Source organism: Sciurus carolinensis, chromosome 16 (genome assembly GCF_902686445.1).
Source record: "Sciurus carolinensis chromosome 16, mSciCar1.2, whole genome shotgun sequence".
NCBI lineage: Eukaryota > Metazoa > Chordata > Mammalia > Rodentia > Sciuridae > Sciurus > Sciurus carolinensis.
Window position 1 is genome coordinate 39,106,863 of NC_062228.1, and position 15,254 is coordinate 39,122,116.

Sequence of the window (15,254 nt, forward strand, 5' to 3'; positions counted from 1 at the left end):
CCGGGGATCTGTGGCATGCTCCCTGCTCCGACGCGGCTTCTCCCTGCGCCACCGAGCAAAGTCTAAATGTCACCCCCATGTAAAGTGGTGGTGGCTCCAGAGCCATCGTGGTGAGCTGTCTAAAGGGGGTGTCAACTCATTGGACAGGGTATAATTTCAGTCAATGTGTTCTTGTCTTATTTTAGTTCAACATCATTTCCCAGTTGCAAACCTTTTGAATGACATACAAAATGCAAAACAACATAAAAGGTCCTCCCTCAGGCAGATCTGTGTCCATGTAGATCTTTAATTATTCTTTTTGAATTCTCATAATAATGCAGTACCCCAATTCTGGCAAAAAAAAAAAATTAAAAAGTCTGATGGGAAAGATTTGTGTCACCTGTACGAGGATTTTATTTTATTTTATTTTTTCATGGTAGTCTTTATATTTTTAGAAACACAGAACAAAAAGAAGGGCCTCTCTAATCAAGAGTATTCTTTAGGTATGGAGCATCAGACAATATTTGTGATAAATAGAAAATAACTGCTCTTATAGTCTTCTGCAGTGACATTTAGAATACTGTGTTTGTCTTTAGAAAATATTTTTAGTTGAATTTGAAGAACAGCATCTAACATACTTTCCAGATGGGGTCGGGTGATTGAGGAAATACTAGATTTAAAAACAAAATTTTTACCAAGAATCATGCAGTCACATATTGTTAGATTTTTGAATTAGTTTTTAAATGTTTTAAATTTTTGATTGATGCATAAAAATTGTATACATTTGTGAGGTACCAAGTCATGTTTTGATACGTGTATACATGATATAATGTTCAAATCAGGGCATGCATATCCTTGTCTATCATTTCTTTGTGGTGAAAATGCCCAAATTTCTAGCTTTTTGGAAATATACAATACAGAATGGCTCACCACCCTATTTTGCAATTAAACATCAGAACGTATTTCCCCTATAACTATAACTATAACTTAGTACTCTCCTCCCGCTCCCTTGTTCTGCCCAGATTCTGGTTCCCACTGTTCTAATCTTGACTTCTATGATTAGATATATTTTTTTCTTCCTAGCAGCAGTGGAGGTGTCTGTTATAGATCATTATAGATGATTTGAAGGCCTTTTGGGGTAACTGACCTCTCCCATCACAAACTATGCCGGGCCTTCCGTTGCAGAACTTCAGGAAGGGGCTGTGGCCTCTCTCTGTTTTGTAAACAGGGTGTGCCAAAGCAAACTCCTCTGTTGGGAGAACCCAGAGGCTGAAATCCAGTGTCCCTTTCCCTCCCTGCATGAATCCAACGTCCATGTCAGATGACATCTGAGCCCCAGAGCACTCTATTTTCTTCCCTCCTTCCCTTCTCTTTCCTTCCCTTTCTCTTTTGAACTGGGGATTTAACCCAGGGCTGCTTTACCACTGAGCTACATTCCCAGCCTTCTTCAGTTTCTATTTTAAGACAGAGTCTCGCTAAGTGTCTGAGACTGACCCTGAACTTGTGATCCTCCTGCCTCAGCCTCCCGAGGCACTGGGATTATAGGCATGCACCTCCCCAGTAACACTCCATTCTCTTGGAAAGTTAGGCAGAGTGACCTACAGAACTAATTCTAGAACTAAAAACATTATCTTTACACCACCAACCATAATTCACATGAGTAAGTTAACCATTGTTTTGTTTTAAACCCAACAGCACTTAAAGCTATGACAGAAGCAAAGCTGGGTGGGGAAGGTCTGGCGGTGGGACCTGGGACTCCAAGGCAGGACAGACACCATTCAGGGGGTTTTGGGGCCCAGATGGAGGATGCAGCTGACCAGGAGAGACCACTGTAGCCCCTCAGGGGCTGGGACACTCCCAACATCATCTGCACCCACCTGGGTGGTAGGTCTCCGTCTCTATTTCAAACTCTGTCCTCTTAGGACTCGTCTCCTTGATTAATTTGCATTTCAGACTAAAGCAGTTTGAATAGGTCTTCTAGATGGTGTACAATGTCCTCCAATTCATAGGCACTAAACAAAAGATTAAAAATAAGTTTCTGCCCTCTGTACTTAAATGGAAAGCTTTAGTAATCAAAACTGGCTCGCCATGAACTTCCCGGCTTGACACGTCCATTTCTCCCACTGATGCAAGAGACAGAGTTAGTTATTTCCATCGGCTTTCAACTGACCCTTAAGCAGGCTGGAAGAATAGGTTCCCTGTTATTTATTTGGGTGTTTTGGGCAATTTGCTGCCTATAAAAGCTGTAAGTATGGCACCAGCTGGACTTCCTCAAGAAGGGGACTAATAACGTAGACTTAAACGGTGTTTAGTGGGAACGAAATCTCAGCGACATCAGCGAACTTCAAACTTAATTCAGATTCTATGAACCCACAGTGTTAGAAGAGGCCCATTTTCCTTAGGATTGTTTGGGCAGTCTCGTGTCCCGAGTTCCCTTATTTCCCCCTGGGGGCACGCTTGGCTTGGGGCCATACACGGGCAGGACCTCCTGGCCACCGGTAGGTCAGAAGGGGCTGCTCCTTTCAGGTTGTTAGAAAACCTAAGATTTGGTGCCTTGCTGGGGAAACATAATAGACAGCTTCACTTTCACACCTTTTAAAGTCTTTTTAAAAATAGTCCCTCTAGTGGGAGGCTTTTTTGGGGGATGCTGAGCTTTACACATCCATATTTTCGTGCAATTTGAAGATCTTTATGTATGTTGTTTCACCTGTGCATCCCTGGCCCCTCACTATGCTGTTATGGCTGCCTGATGGTTGGCAGTCACCCAGGGGAAGAGGCGGCCAGGTGTTCCAGGTGGTGGTGCAGAGAGGAACAGCAGGCAGCTGGCCCTCATGGGCCCAAATTGGTCTCCTGGGATTCCGGGGTTCCCGATGCCTCATTCTTCTGAACCCTCTGTCCCAGAGCAAAAAAAACCTAGGAAGCCCCTGCCCATCTTGCTTCCAGAACTTTCTCCTCCCATAGTCTTCCTTCTCTGCTAACAGCAGTATTCTCCCACTGTCTCGAGATAAACATCTTGGTATCATTCTTGACCCCTCTCTTGGCCTCCCACCCAATTCCACATTCAAAATGCATCCAGAAACTTATCCATTGGCTTCTCCCCTCTTGTACTCCACCACATGGTCCCAAGCGGGGTGATCCATTATTCACATCATTATTCACATTATTCACATGTCTCCCTGCCTCTGTCCCAAGACCCTATTCTCGACACTGGTCAGAGGGAGTCTTAAATAGTATGTTAGATCTCCTCCCTACTCTGCTCAGATCCTCCAGGTCTCTTTGTGTCAAGGGGCACAGCAGAGGCCCCACAAAGCCTGGCCCACTGACTGGCTGCCCATGATTTTGAGTCTTACCTTCTCAGGACTCTTCCCAGGGCACACTGGTTTCTTTATGTGAAGGCTGCCTGGCTCTAGTCTCAGAGCATTTGCTTGGCTGCACCCTCTGTTATTTGCAATATTATCAACATGCCTAACTGCACGGTTGGTTTGAGCTCTCACCTGTCTATGGTCTTTGCTGAACTGTGACATCTCAGTGAGTCCTTCCCTGAGTGCCCAACTCCCACTTAAGGTTTGGGCCACTCCCACCCTAGATTTCCCTTCTGCTTAGTTTGTCTCCAGGGCCTTTATCACCATTTGCAATTACTCATTTGTGATCCTCTGCAAGGGCTAGAGTGTTGTCTGTACTTCGATTAATGGGCAGCCAGACTCACCTGGTATTGGTGAGTCTTTCATGCATATGAACTGAACGGATGAATGAACAATTAACTCCACAGGTTAGAGAGGCTCTGTGCCTTATTGGCAAAGAACTTTAGAGTGAGACTGGTTGTATGGACATGATTATTGTGTTGGTCCGTTTTGTGCTGCTGAACAAAACACTCAAGGCAGGGTAACTTAAAAGTAAAGAGGTTTATTTAGCTCATGATTCTTGTGGCTGGAGTAGTATGGCAACAGCTCCTGGGAAAGTTCTCCTGGCTGTGTCACAACCTGGTGGGGAAACAGCTGCATGCTGAAGAGACCTAGCATGTGGTACGGGCTGGCTTGTAATAACCTGCTCCCTCAAGAACCAATTCACTCCTCTGGAAGACCAGGCAGCACCAATTCACTCCCTAGGGCAGAACATACATTACCTTTCACTGGGCACCCCCGTTAAAGGTTTTCCTGTCTCAGCACTGTCACAATGGGGACCTAGCCTGGGTGCAGCACATGCATGTGGAAAGGACAAGCCATGTACAGACCATAGCAAAGGCTCTGTGTGACCTCTCTGGCCTCCCTAGTAAAATGACTCCCATGAGTCCAGGACCCAATAGGGGAACAAAATGAGGTGTACTGTACTCTGGGGTGTGGGCATGCTGTGGGAACCCTCGGATGTATAGTCAGAAGAGGGTGCCCAGGCTTGACCATTCACCCTGGCTGGCTCTCAGAGTTGGCACCCTCCAGTTCCCACCTGCCTTCCCCCACCACACCTGGTTGCCCTCTCAGGCAAGAGCATTTATGGAAGCTTCCAGTCTCAGTTTTATTCCAGTGAGAGTACCAGTGCCTGCTCCCAAAATCCAGGGCCTGCTCTGAGCCTCAGGCTTCTTCCCACACCTCCCTAGTCACTTGTTCCCCTAGGAAGTTGGACCAGTGCTCCGGATGATCCTCTAGTGCTGAGGAAGCCCTTGGCATACACTTTACTAGCCTAGGTGGGAGTATTTTTATTATCATTTTTATCATCATGGCTGATTTTCAGGTACTATCAAAGTGGGGGAGGAATTTAAACACACGACATCTATTGTAAGATGCATCATTCTTTCAGAACTGTTCAATTTTTAAAATGCCCGTGACTCATGGCCCTGCTAAAGAGCAAAGAAAATGATAAGGGCTCAGGTATCTGGATCTGTCCTCTGTAGGCCAGGAATGCAGCCAGGCCCAGGGAGCCAGGGTTAGGGCTCAGTATGAGGACAGAACTCAGAGTGGGCTCCCAGGGAAGCACAGGTGAGCTCTGCCCACCTCACAAGGGGTGTGACCACCAGGTTCCACTCTGACCTCACTCACCAATCGAGGGAGTTGTCATTCACTTGACCAATGAGTGCTTAGCAAACATTTGATTTTAAAAATTGCCTGTTCAAACTTTCCAAGTGATAACACTTTTCTAAATAGGGTCTAAGAGAACAGTTAGCTGTTTCAGTCAGTGTTATGATTTGGATGTGAAGTGTCCCCCAAAAGCTCATGTGTGAGATGGTGCAAGAAGATTTAGAGAAGAAATGATTGGGTTATGAGAGCCTTACCCAAATCAGAGAATTAATTCCCAGATGGGATTAACTGAGGGTAGCCAAAGGTGGGTAAGGTGTGGCTGGAGGAGGTGGGCATTGGGGCATGCCTTTGGGGTATTTATTGGTATCTGGTGAGTGGAGTCTTTCTCTTCTGCTTTCTGACTGTTATGTGAGCCACTTCCCTCCACCACACTCTTCCACCATGATATCCTGCCTCACCCTGAGCCCTGAGGAATACAGTCGGCTGTCTGTGAACTGAGACCTCTGAAAACAAGAGTTCCCAAATAAACTTTTCCTCCTCTAAAATTGTTCTGGTGGGGTCTTTCAGTGACAGCAACAAAAAAATTGACTAAAACAGTCAGGAAAAGTGATAATTACTATTACAAACAATAACAACTTAGAAGCAACCATTTGTGACATACTTTCTTGGTGCCAGGAATAGTGCCAGAAATTTGATATTATTTGAATTATTTTAATCTTCATAAGCAGGGGGCAGAATTAGTATGAGTGTACCCACTTTGCAGGTAAAGAAAGAGGTGAAACTAGGCTTAAAACTTTGTTGGAGATCATATAATTGAGATGTGAAGGAAACAAGATTCAAAATTGTCCCCTCCCGGGTGTACCTGGGGGAGCCCCACCCCTAAGTTTGCTCAAATAGATTCTGAGTAGAAACAATACCTGGACCAGCATATCCTTGGGTTCTGATTGTCTTGTACTCGCATGTGGGCACCAGACTTGCACTGGTGGTTGGCATTGCCCTTTGGGGGCTCAGGGTCAGGACTGGAGTTCTACAAGCTGAACTCTGACCTTTAGCTACCGTGTCTCAGGATGTTCTTGTCTTTCTGTTTTTTTTTTTTTGTTTGTTTTGTTTTTTGTTTTTTTTTTTTCCCCCCCTTTGGTTAATGGCAGCTGCACTAGGGACTTGGAGGGATGGAGATGGCTAAAATATTTTTAAATGATTTTTTCCTCTTATAGGCAAGAGGTTATATTGCAAGTTCAATGCTAATTACAGTTATTTACCAAGAAGAAGAAAAAGAAGAAGAAAAAAAAAAAAAAAAAAAAAAAACCCATGTGAAAGCGAAGGAAATCTGGTTCCAAAAAAATGTGTGCTCCTTTCTGCTGCCCGGTCCAGTCTGTCGCCACGGAAGGGAGCCGGGCAAGAGATGTCTCTGGCTGGAGCGCAGGGGCGATAAATAACTCACAGGTGTCAGACACACAAAAGAATTACGCGCGTCTGACCTACGAGGGGATAAATCCCGGGCCTCTGCTTACGGCCAGGAGATGTGTCTTTAAGTGTCATAAAAATTTAAGCATTGTCCCCCCCTTCCTAATTGTCTTCTATAATTTTTTGCCAGATTTATTAAAATAAGATTTTCGGGGGGGGGTGTTATTTCTTTTTTCCTATTCACTGGTAGAATGTGCTCTTTAGTATCATTTTACATAATTTAATACAATTTGTTCCATCCATTGATTTTCATGGGGATACAAGCTGTTCGTTTGTGAGAAAGCTGGCATGGGCGAGAGTGCTGGCAAGGACGCACCTCGAGGAGCCCGTTCGGCCTCCAAGTTCTGGGGGGGCTTCGGCCATTTTGAAGCGCATCAGTGGAGCCCTGGGGTCCCGGGCCTCCACCACCCCTGTGGGAGACGCAGGGAGGAGGCCTGGGGCCACACCAGGGCCTGTGCCGACCAGGGCGCCCTCCACGGCGGGAGGGGCGCTTTCCGCAAACGCGCAGCCTGACGCGGAAACCCAGGTGTTTCTTAATTACTAGTGCAGAAGGGGAGGTAATGCCGAGCGGATGTGCCGCAATGGTGACCGCGCCAGGCTGGGGAGCCCGGCCAGCCAGTCCGCCAGCGTCAGCCGGCCGCCCTGGTGGCCGCCCACCCCGGCCAGCTCCATCCTGACGGGGAAGCCTCCACTCCAGTCCCCACCCCACTGGGGTTGTGGATATTTTAAGAATCGGCCAACCTCTTGAAATGTGGAAAGGGAGGTGTGATACTGAGAGTGGCAGTAACACTGTCAAGGTCTCAGGCCCAAAAGTAGTGGGGATTCCGTTCCTTCTTTCATCTTGGTAGGATTCCTTCCTGAGGGTGTCCCTTTAGCCACTCCCTGATTCAACTCCCCATAGCCTCCACTGACCAGTCTGTCTCTGAGACAGATTTTGATGTTCCAGGTGAGACTGTAAAAAGCTCTAGGCTGCAAGACAGGATTCCAGCCCCGCCTCCATTGTGCTGTGTTACTTTGGGAAGGTTGCTTCACTTCTCTGGACTACTTAGATGATGTCTCCCAAGTGCTCTGCATTGTACAGCCTTTGGGGTTCTCAGATTCTGTGATGTGCTGAGTTGCCACAGGCAGAGACCAGGAATTTCCCTGCTTTGCTTTTGCCCCAACATCCATCTGACTGTATAGGTGGCCTGAGATGGACAGGAGACCAATGAGGAGGGGGGACTCTGTGAGGAGCATTACCCTCTGCAGGGCCCTGACCCCACATGGTGTTTGTGACAGGGCTCAGCATCGACATGACCCACCCACAGCTTTCCCAGGGGCTGGGCAGTTCAAGTCCAATCGTGCAGCCAGAATGAGTCGCATGATCCTGTCTCACTGCTGATTTTCTGAACACCCATCATGCCTCATCCCAGGACCACTGTCACTCCTGCCTGCTTTTGCTTCCTGTGGGGAGGGCCTGGGGACTGTGGCTGTCATGTCACACCGACTGACAGGGACGCGGCCCCCTCTCGGGTAGAAGCCTCTCTGCATGAGGGTGCCCCAGACAGTGATGAATCATCCCCTTCCCAGCACCCCTGGGGGATCACTAAGTAGGCCAAATGAAATGATCTGAGCTGGCCGCGGGCCAGGGCGGCAGGGCTAATCCTTGCCTTTGTAGGGGAGCCTGGGGCCGGAGGGTCTGCCACCAGTCACAGCCGCCTGCTGCAGTGCTGGCCCTGCAGCTCTGTCACTGCCCCGAGAACCTGGGAGGCCTCCCACTTGCCCCTTCCCCTCCCTCTTCTCTGAAAACACATGTGAACGCAGAACTGCACCCACCTGTGCCCAGGCAGATGGAGAATGTAACACAACAGGCCGTCTAGCCCCGTTTCTTCCAGGAGTCACTTCGTAAGCACCTACTGGATGCTTTTGCCGGTGGGAGGGGTCATCATTAGAGACAGAGGAGACCAGGCCCTCTGCAGATGCTACGTGTGGCACTTAGACCTTGTCCGGCATGGAGAGGGTACTGGGGAGAGGGGCTGTGAAAGATTGTCACCAAATGCTCAGTGCCACAGTCTGGGCTATGCAGTTGACAGTTACTGCCTTTTAAATCCTTCCAGCAGTCCCGTGAAGTGGGTGTCCTTCTTATCTCCAGGTTATCAATGAAGAGGGAGAACTCAGCGAGGTCAGGTAACTTGCCCAAGCTTGCAGAGCTGGTGAGTGGTCACAGGGAAAGGGTGTGTGACCTGCCCCTATTTCTCATAGGCTTTGGTCCTGCTCATGGCACAGAGTAGGCTGGACTCTCTCTCTGCTCACCTAGCACCCCTGTGTCATTCATTCATCAGGGCACCCAGCCCTTACCTGGCTGGAGGAGGGCCTAGGACAAGGAGAACAAGGGCCCTCCTGCCCAGGAGTTCTCAGGGACACAAGCATAATGACGCCTGCTCAGCCATCCACAGCCTATGAGCCGGTTCTGTTTCCCTGCTTCTGCAGGAGGGGCACTGTGCCGAGGCAGTGGGCCGGCGTGGGCCTAACTTTCAGAAAGCATGAACTTGGGAAACAGACACTGTCAGAGGGAAGGGAAGTGTTCTCTGTACAAGATCATCTGTTGAGGAGCTGTGGGCCTGAGAGCACCCGAGGCTACAGCTGCTACCCCAGCTGGGCTGGGCAGGTGGTAGAGGTTGAAAGGGGGCGTCATCTACTCTTCACTCATTCATTTATTCATTCAACAATATTCACTGAGCACCTTGTCTGTCTCAGGCATTTTCTGAGTTAGGGTGAGGGAGGGAGAATACATGGATAAATAAAACGGCCAAAGAGCTTGTGTTCTTAAGGAGATGTCCTCTGTGTGTGTGTGTGTGTGTGTGTGTGTGTGTGTGTGTGTGTGTGTACCTGCCTGTGTGCACGTGTTACTGCATTTGCATGGCTGTGTGTGCCTGGGCATGCAAGAACATGGATTTCCTGGAAGAGAAAGGAGACCGTGGGCAGGAATAAGAGCAGACTGAGCCTGCCTTTCAGCCCTGGCCTATAGACCCTGCCAGCAGCTTCTGCTGAGAGGGAAGCTTTGAAAAATCCTCTGTTCTCCAGAAAGGCCCCTTGGCAAAGCCTCCGTCCCTTCTGCCTCCATCCCTTCTCCCTTCTATCTCAGGGGCTGCTCCTACCTTCCAGGCACAGGCTAGGTCACTGTCAGGACTCACCACTCACAGGACCAAGGTCAATAAAGGCAGCCACCCAGGGTTGCAGGTGAGTGTGCGCTGGGCACCGCAGGGAGCCTCCTTTTTTATTGCTCACCCAGTCACTTGCTGAAAAATTAATTTGCAAATGAATCACATTTATTGAGACCTTCTGGATCAGATAACAGATGCAGCCTGGCCTGTTCCAGAAGACCATCCAGAGAAGAAACCCTAAAACATTCAGTGGACAAAAGGAGGGCTGCTGGCTGAGCTGGCTCCTTGTTTCAACTCCTCACTTGAGGCTGGTTTGTGTGTATTTGGAAGGCTCCCCGGAACTGGAGGCTCCGGGCTCCATCCTGCAACGGCTCCTGGAGCGGAGGCTGGGCCGGGCAGCCGGGCACTCCCGGCCGGCTCTCTGGATTGGTTCTCCCGTAGCCCCTCAGAAGCAACCAGGAGCCGGCTCTCCCCTCCCTGGCCATCTGCTTGAAGCATCTGGTGATCAGGTGCAAGCCCCACACCGGAGCATTCAAGCTGAAATGTGCAGTCACCTTGCCACCCACACTGGCTTTTGTTACCACGCCAGGCTGCCCCTCTTTGTGTTGGGGAGAACAGTTTTGGGATGGAAATCTGACTGCTGGCGCTGAGAGTTCACCAGGGCTGCGCTGAGATCCCGCAGCCCGAGGCTGGCTGGGTCTCCAGACCTGGCTCTCCCCATCAGGATCGGTGGACATGTCTCTAGCAAAGGGTTGGGGCTTTGAAGAGCGGAGAGAAGACTGCTCCTTGATTTTTTCTTTACTTGTCTGGGTAAAGCAGTTCACAAACCTTTGGATTTGGCCATAAAGGAGAAATTTATAGTAACATTGTATACATATATATATATACACACACACACACACACACACACACACACACACACACATGCACACATGCACACATACATACATATATACATACACATATAAAATATATATTTCTATATACATTTTATATAATAAAATATAAATAAAATAAAATGTGTATATAAAGATGGCTATATATCTATATGTATATATAAAGGAGGTGTGTGTGTGTGTGTGTGTGTGTGTGTGTGTGTGTGTATGGTGGATATATATGGAAAGAGGGATCTGCTCCCATGCCACAGCTGTCCCTGAGTGATGAAGGCTGTCTAGGGTGATTCTCTGGGGCCACTAGGAAGGGGATATGGGAGGCATAGGTTCTGCTCCTCAGGTCACTTCCTTTACCCCTTCCAACCCGAGTGTCTTGGGAGGCAACGTGTTTATTTCCTAATATTGAAACATCCTTTGCATCTGCTTGAACATTCCTAGGGGAGCACTCGACGGTTAAGTTGGGGGTGATTCTACTCACGGGAGAACCCATTGCATTTTCTGAACCCCTGAGGACTCAGTTGTTAGCTGGGGACTCACTGCAAAGACTGGTGCTTCTCGTGACTTCTCAGTCTTGTGAACAACCCCACTTGCCACCACTCCAAACAACTGGGGGTGAGGAGGGTGGGGAGGGACACTGTCCTCCCAGGTGCCACAGCCCATGAGCATGGCATTTAGAGAGCTCTTCTCTTAGAGGGGAGGCAAGGTAAAGTGTTTTTTTTTTTTTTTTCCTCTCTCTCATTTTCTCTCTCTCTCTCTCTCTCTCTTTTTTTAGCAGGGTACAGAATGGGACCTTTTAGAAATGATTAAACTGTGAATAAGAGTTTATTGGAAGTGGTCTTTTTTTGCTTGTTTTGTTTTGTTTTTAATTGCTCAGTGTGACCCGAAAGAGAAAAGAGCTGTGCCACTATTTGTGGGAGACGCATTTTCCATTTCTTGACGAGTCATGGCGTTACTCTAGAGTGTTCTTACATGAAGAAACACAAAGAAAGGTTCCATAAAAACCGGAAGTCCTGCCCAGGCCCAATCCATGTGTCTCCTCCTCCTCCAGGAAGTTTTGTCAATGTTCATTGTGAAAGTTAGATATTGTTGAAGTCACTGAATGCTGAACTTAGTGATATATGTTGTTCTTAAAAGATGCAGAGAAATAAATTAAAAAGTCAAAAGCCTAAACTGACCCCATCAGTTCTTCTCAGTTCCAAGGACTCTTTTTCAGAGGTCATTGACCATTGGATTCATGGGGAAGGGGTGTCGAAGGGTGGGGGTAGGGCAGGAAAGTGGCTGCAAATTCCTAAATTCCTACATGGGCTGCTATATTCCTGTCAGTATTCCACCAGTCACCCTCTTGTTCTCAAGCACTCTCCAGTAAGGTGCTTAAGGTGGAAAGCAGACAATTTTAAAGTTGAAAATTTTGGAACGTTCACGATTGCAAAGTGAATCCACTTACTAGGTGGGGAAAAACAACCGCCAAGTCTACAGTCTTGGATACCACAATGAATGAGAACTGAGGTCATTTCAAGGTATAGAAAAAAATGAAATTAGTTTCTGATGTAACCTAGCTTTTAAATGTTTTCGTATGATTGCTCCGGTATGTCTATAGTAGACATCACCCAAGGATCTGTGATTTTAAAGATGCAATCTTTTCTTCCTCCTTTTAACCAGCACATATGTGTAAAGTGTTTGTCTTATAAAGGATTGTGGGTTCCAAATCTGTGTCCAGAGTGACACTTCTCCTGCCCCCGCCCCTGCATACTCTCTTCCCCGTCGCTTGGGCTGCAGGAAGATACCTTCTATTGCATCCTGGTACTTGCTTGGCAGGCCATCCCTACTGGCACTGAAGTCCCCATGTCTTTCTCTCCTGCCTCTTGGTTGAGCATAACGACAAGGTCCCATTGGCTTAAGGCACGGCGCTGGCTTTCTCTGATGGTTGTGCCGTAAGTTAGCAGGATAAGTTTGACAGTAATTTAATTTTCATTGACAAATGCTGTCATAATATTGAGGAAAAAGTGAGATATTGTATCAACAGTAGTGGTCGACGCTCAGCCAGTCATATGGACCGGGCGAACACCATATGCTTCCTCCAAACTCGCCTTGGAAAGCTCTGGCTAAGAACTTGACAAGCTTAAGATACCAGTCAGGAAAAACGATTACCCTTGAGAGGTTCTTGCCATGTTTCCAGTTTCCTGATTTCCTGGAGGAAAAAAAAAAAAAAAAATCAAAGAGGACCACATCCTGGGTCTCAGCCAGTGACCACCACCTGACCAGCCAGGGCAGTCCCTCCGGGTCATCACAGAAGGCATTTGCTAAGGAGAGTCTCCCACATACCACAACCAGTCGCAGCCAAGCACATCCCCTGCTGACAACCGGCGTAATGGAAAGTCCCCAGATGATAAAACACCATTGATTACCTGCTGGTTTGTGTTTGTCCTGACTGTGGTTCTTGCCACTTAATGCCAGTGGACGTTGCATCCACGCATGTCGACAGGGGCCAAGACCCAAGTCTGGCCCACATTACACCCTCGTACCATCCACCCAGAAAGGGGATGGGGTTTTCATCTTGGGAGTACAGCTCATGACCGCTGTCTCTTCCAACTATCTTCCGGGTGAATCAGAACCATGAGTGGATTCCATGTTGAGTGTCTGTGTACCTTGGGTGCATGTGTGTCTTGGCCAAAATCTCAGCTGGGTGATTTCACCAAAAGGATGAACAAGTCAGTCTTAATTTGATCTGCTTTTCTAGCACTGGGCTTATTTTAATTTGGTTACTCTACATAGAAAAAACAACTGATGAGCAGAGTTGCAAACAGCCTGGGTGAGAGAGCTGTGTGTGTGTGTGTGTGTGCGCACACGCGCGCACATGTGTGTGTGGGAGTGTTTAGGGACACACCATCCCTGTGCACATTCTGCTGGTGTCCTTGTGTGGCTTGCCAAATATTCGGGGACCTTCCATTCTCTGAAGGATTCCCATCCCAAACAACGCTAAGTAAAGAAACAGGCATATGGCGTGTATTGGAGGTGGCTCAGCATTGGCACAGGACATCCGCCGTGGCGAACAGGTACCTGGAAAAGACGACAGGCCCATCCTGCTCTTTTTGGAGCTTATCATTATTTGGATTTTGTTGTTGCTGTTGTTGTGGTTCTGTGTTTATGATTATCTTAACAAAGAGAGGGAGAGTGTGCAGTTCGCAGAACTGGGCACAGGGACAACTGTGCTCCAAGATGGCTCCCTGCCTGCGCCCGGAGCTGTCCTTCTTGTGAAGCTCTCTCTTGTTACCCAGGATGGCTTCTCAGCAATCCAGGCACACTGGCCTGGAGCAGGGAGTGCTGGAGGGTGCAGGGAGGTCATCTAAGTGCAGATGGTTCTCTAAGGCAAGGAGAGCTCCTGGGTGTGGCTGGGGGTGTCCTTGGTCTCCAAAGAGAGTGTTGACTTGAAAATGCAGGGCAGATTGGAGGAGCAGCTGCCCTCCTTGCGGATGGCATCCGTTGGTGGCTGCGTAAAGAGGAGTTCCGGACTGCCTCCCATTACCATTTCATTACGCGACAGCAGATCCATACACAGATCCATACGCTGCCTCTTGGATGGGGTTTCCAAACACAGCAGGACACTGCGGAGAGAGCTTACCTCCTCTTCTGCTTGCTGGAAACCCAGCTCCCTGCCATGTGGCGCTTCTGAGCTGGCTGTTGCCTCTCTTTCTGGGCACCCCAGGTATTGGGTGCAGCCCTTCCGTTGGCCACTAGAGTACTGTGCAAGATGCCTGGGACTGCAACATTCTCCAGAAGGGTCTCTGGAGGGATTGCATCAAGAATAAGCCCAGCTGAAGTACATCTTCTCGCCTAGGTAACTCTGGGTTTGGGATTCTTGCTTGGTGGGGTCAGCACTTTGAAATGGTGACCAGTCCTTAAAAATGGTCACCACACAATAGGAGTTGGTGTTTCTTATCTGGGCCTGGTCACTAGCATTTTAATCATAAAGAGAATGAAATAAGCTGTGTCGCAGACAGGGGAGATGAGAGCATTCATTGACCCTGTCCACTGATTCCATGACGGGTGGCCATCCTCCTTCTGGTGGTGTGGTGTGGGGACATCTGAAGGAACTGGGGACCAAATGCTGGTCATCCTCTGCTATTGCTCTGGTTCCCCTTCTTATTGGGTGTCCATCTCCTCACTGATGAAACACAAGTGTTAGAAGGTGTGGCTGATGTTTCTGAATGTCCTTCAAACTGATACTTCCTCCTCCTTTCCTTCTTGACCAGTTAACAAATAAATACGTTTAACATCTTCATGTCTGAAAAAGTCCACAGAGTTGGAGGTGCAGAACAACATTATTCCTTCTCCCCTTTCCAATCTTCCCCCACCTATTTGGTGTGAAGTCTAGGAGAGGTCCCACCACACTCTTTAGTCACTTTTGACTTACGTGTCTTACGTGCCTTTGAGTTGTACGAGAGCCTCGTAGCACATGTGTCTACGTAACAAGCAAAATTCCAAACAAAATTTATTTAGAGTTGAATCTTCTCCCAGAGCTGGCTCAGCCTGCTTTAGCCCAGGGGTAGGACAAATCAGTGTCTTCCCTTCTCCTCTGCTTTCTCCCATGTTTTCTGGCCAACTGGGGTTTGGATAGGGCCTAGACGCATGGCCATAGTAGAAGCACCTCCCCTCAGTTGGGTGCTTTCTGGAGTCCTCTGGGGACCCACCTTCATCTCCAGGATTCTGTCAACTTTGGTTTGAGGTGGTTGTGTCTTTCTACATGACTCCTTGGACAAAGGTGTGGT

At 48.2% G+C, this 15,254-nt stretch overlaps 1 protein-coding gene across 5 annotated transcripts in view; it reads left to right on the top strand.

Moving 5' to 3' along the window:
- The window catches only part of Znf536 (zinc finger protein 536), a 431,720-nt gene that overhangs the window by 346,531 nt on the left and 69,935 nt on the right, over window positions 1-15,254 (top strand). The gene's annotated exons all lie outside the window — the stretch shown is intronic.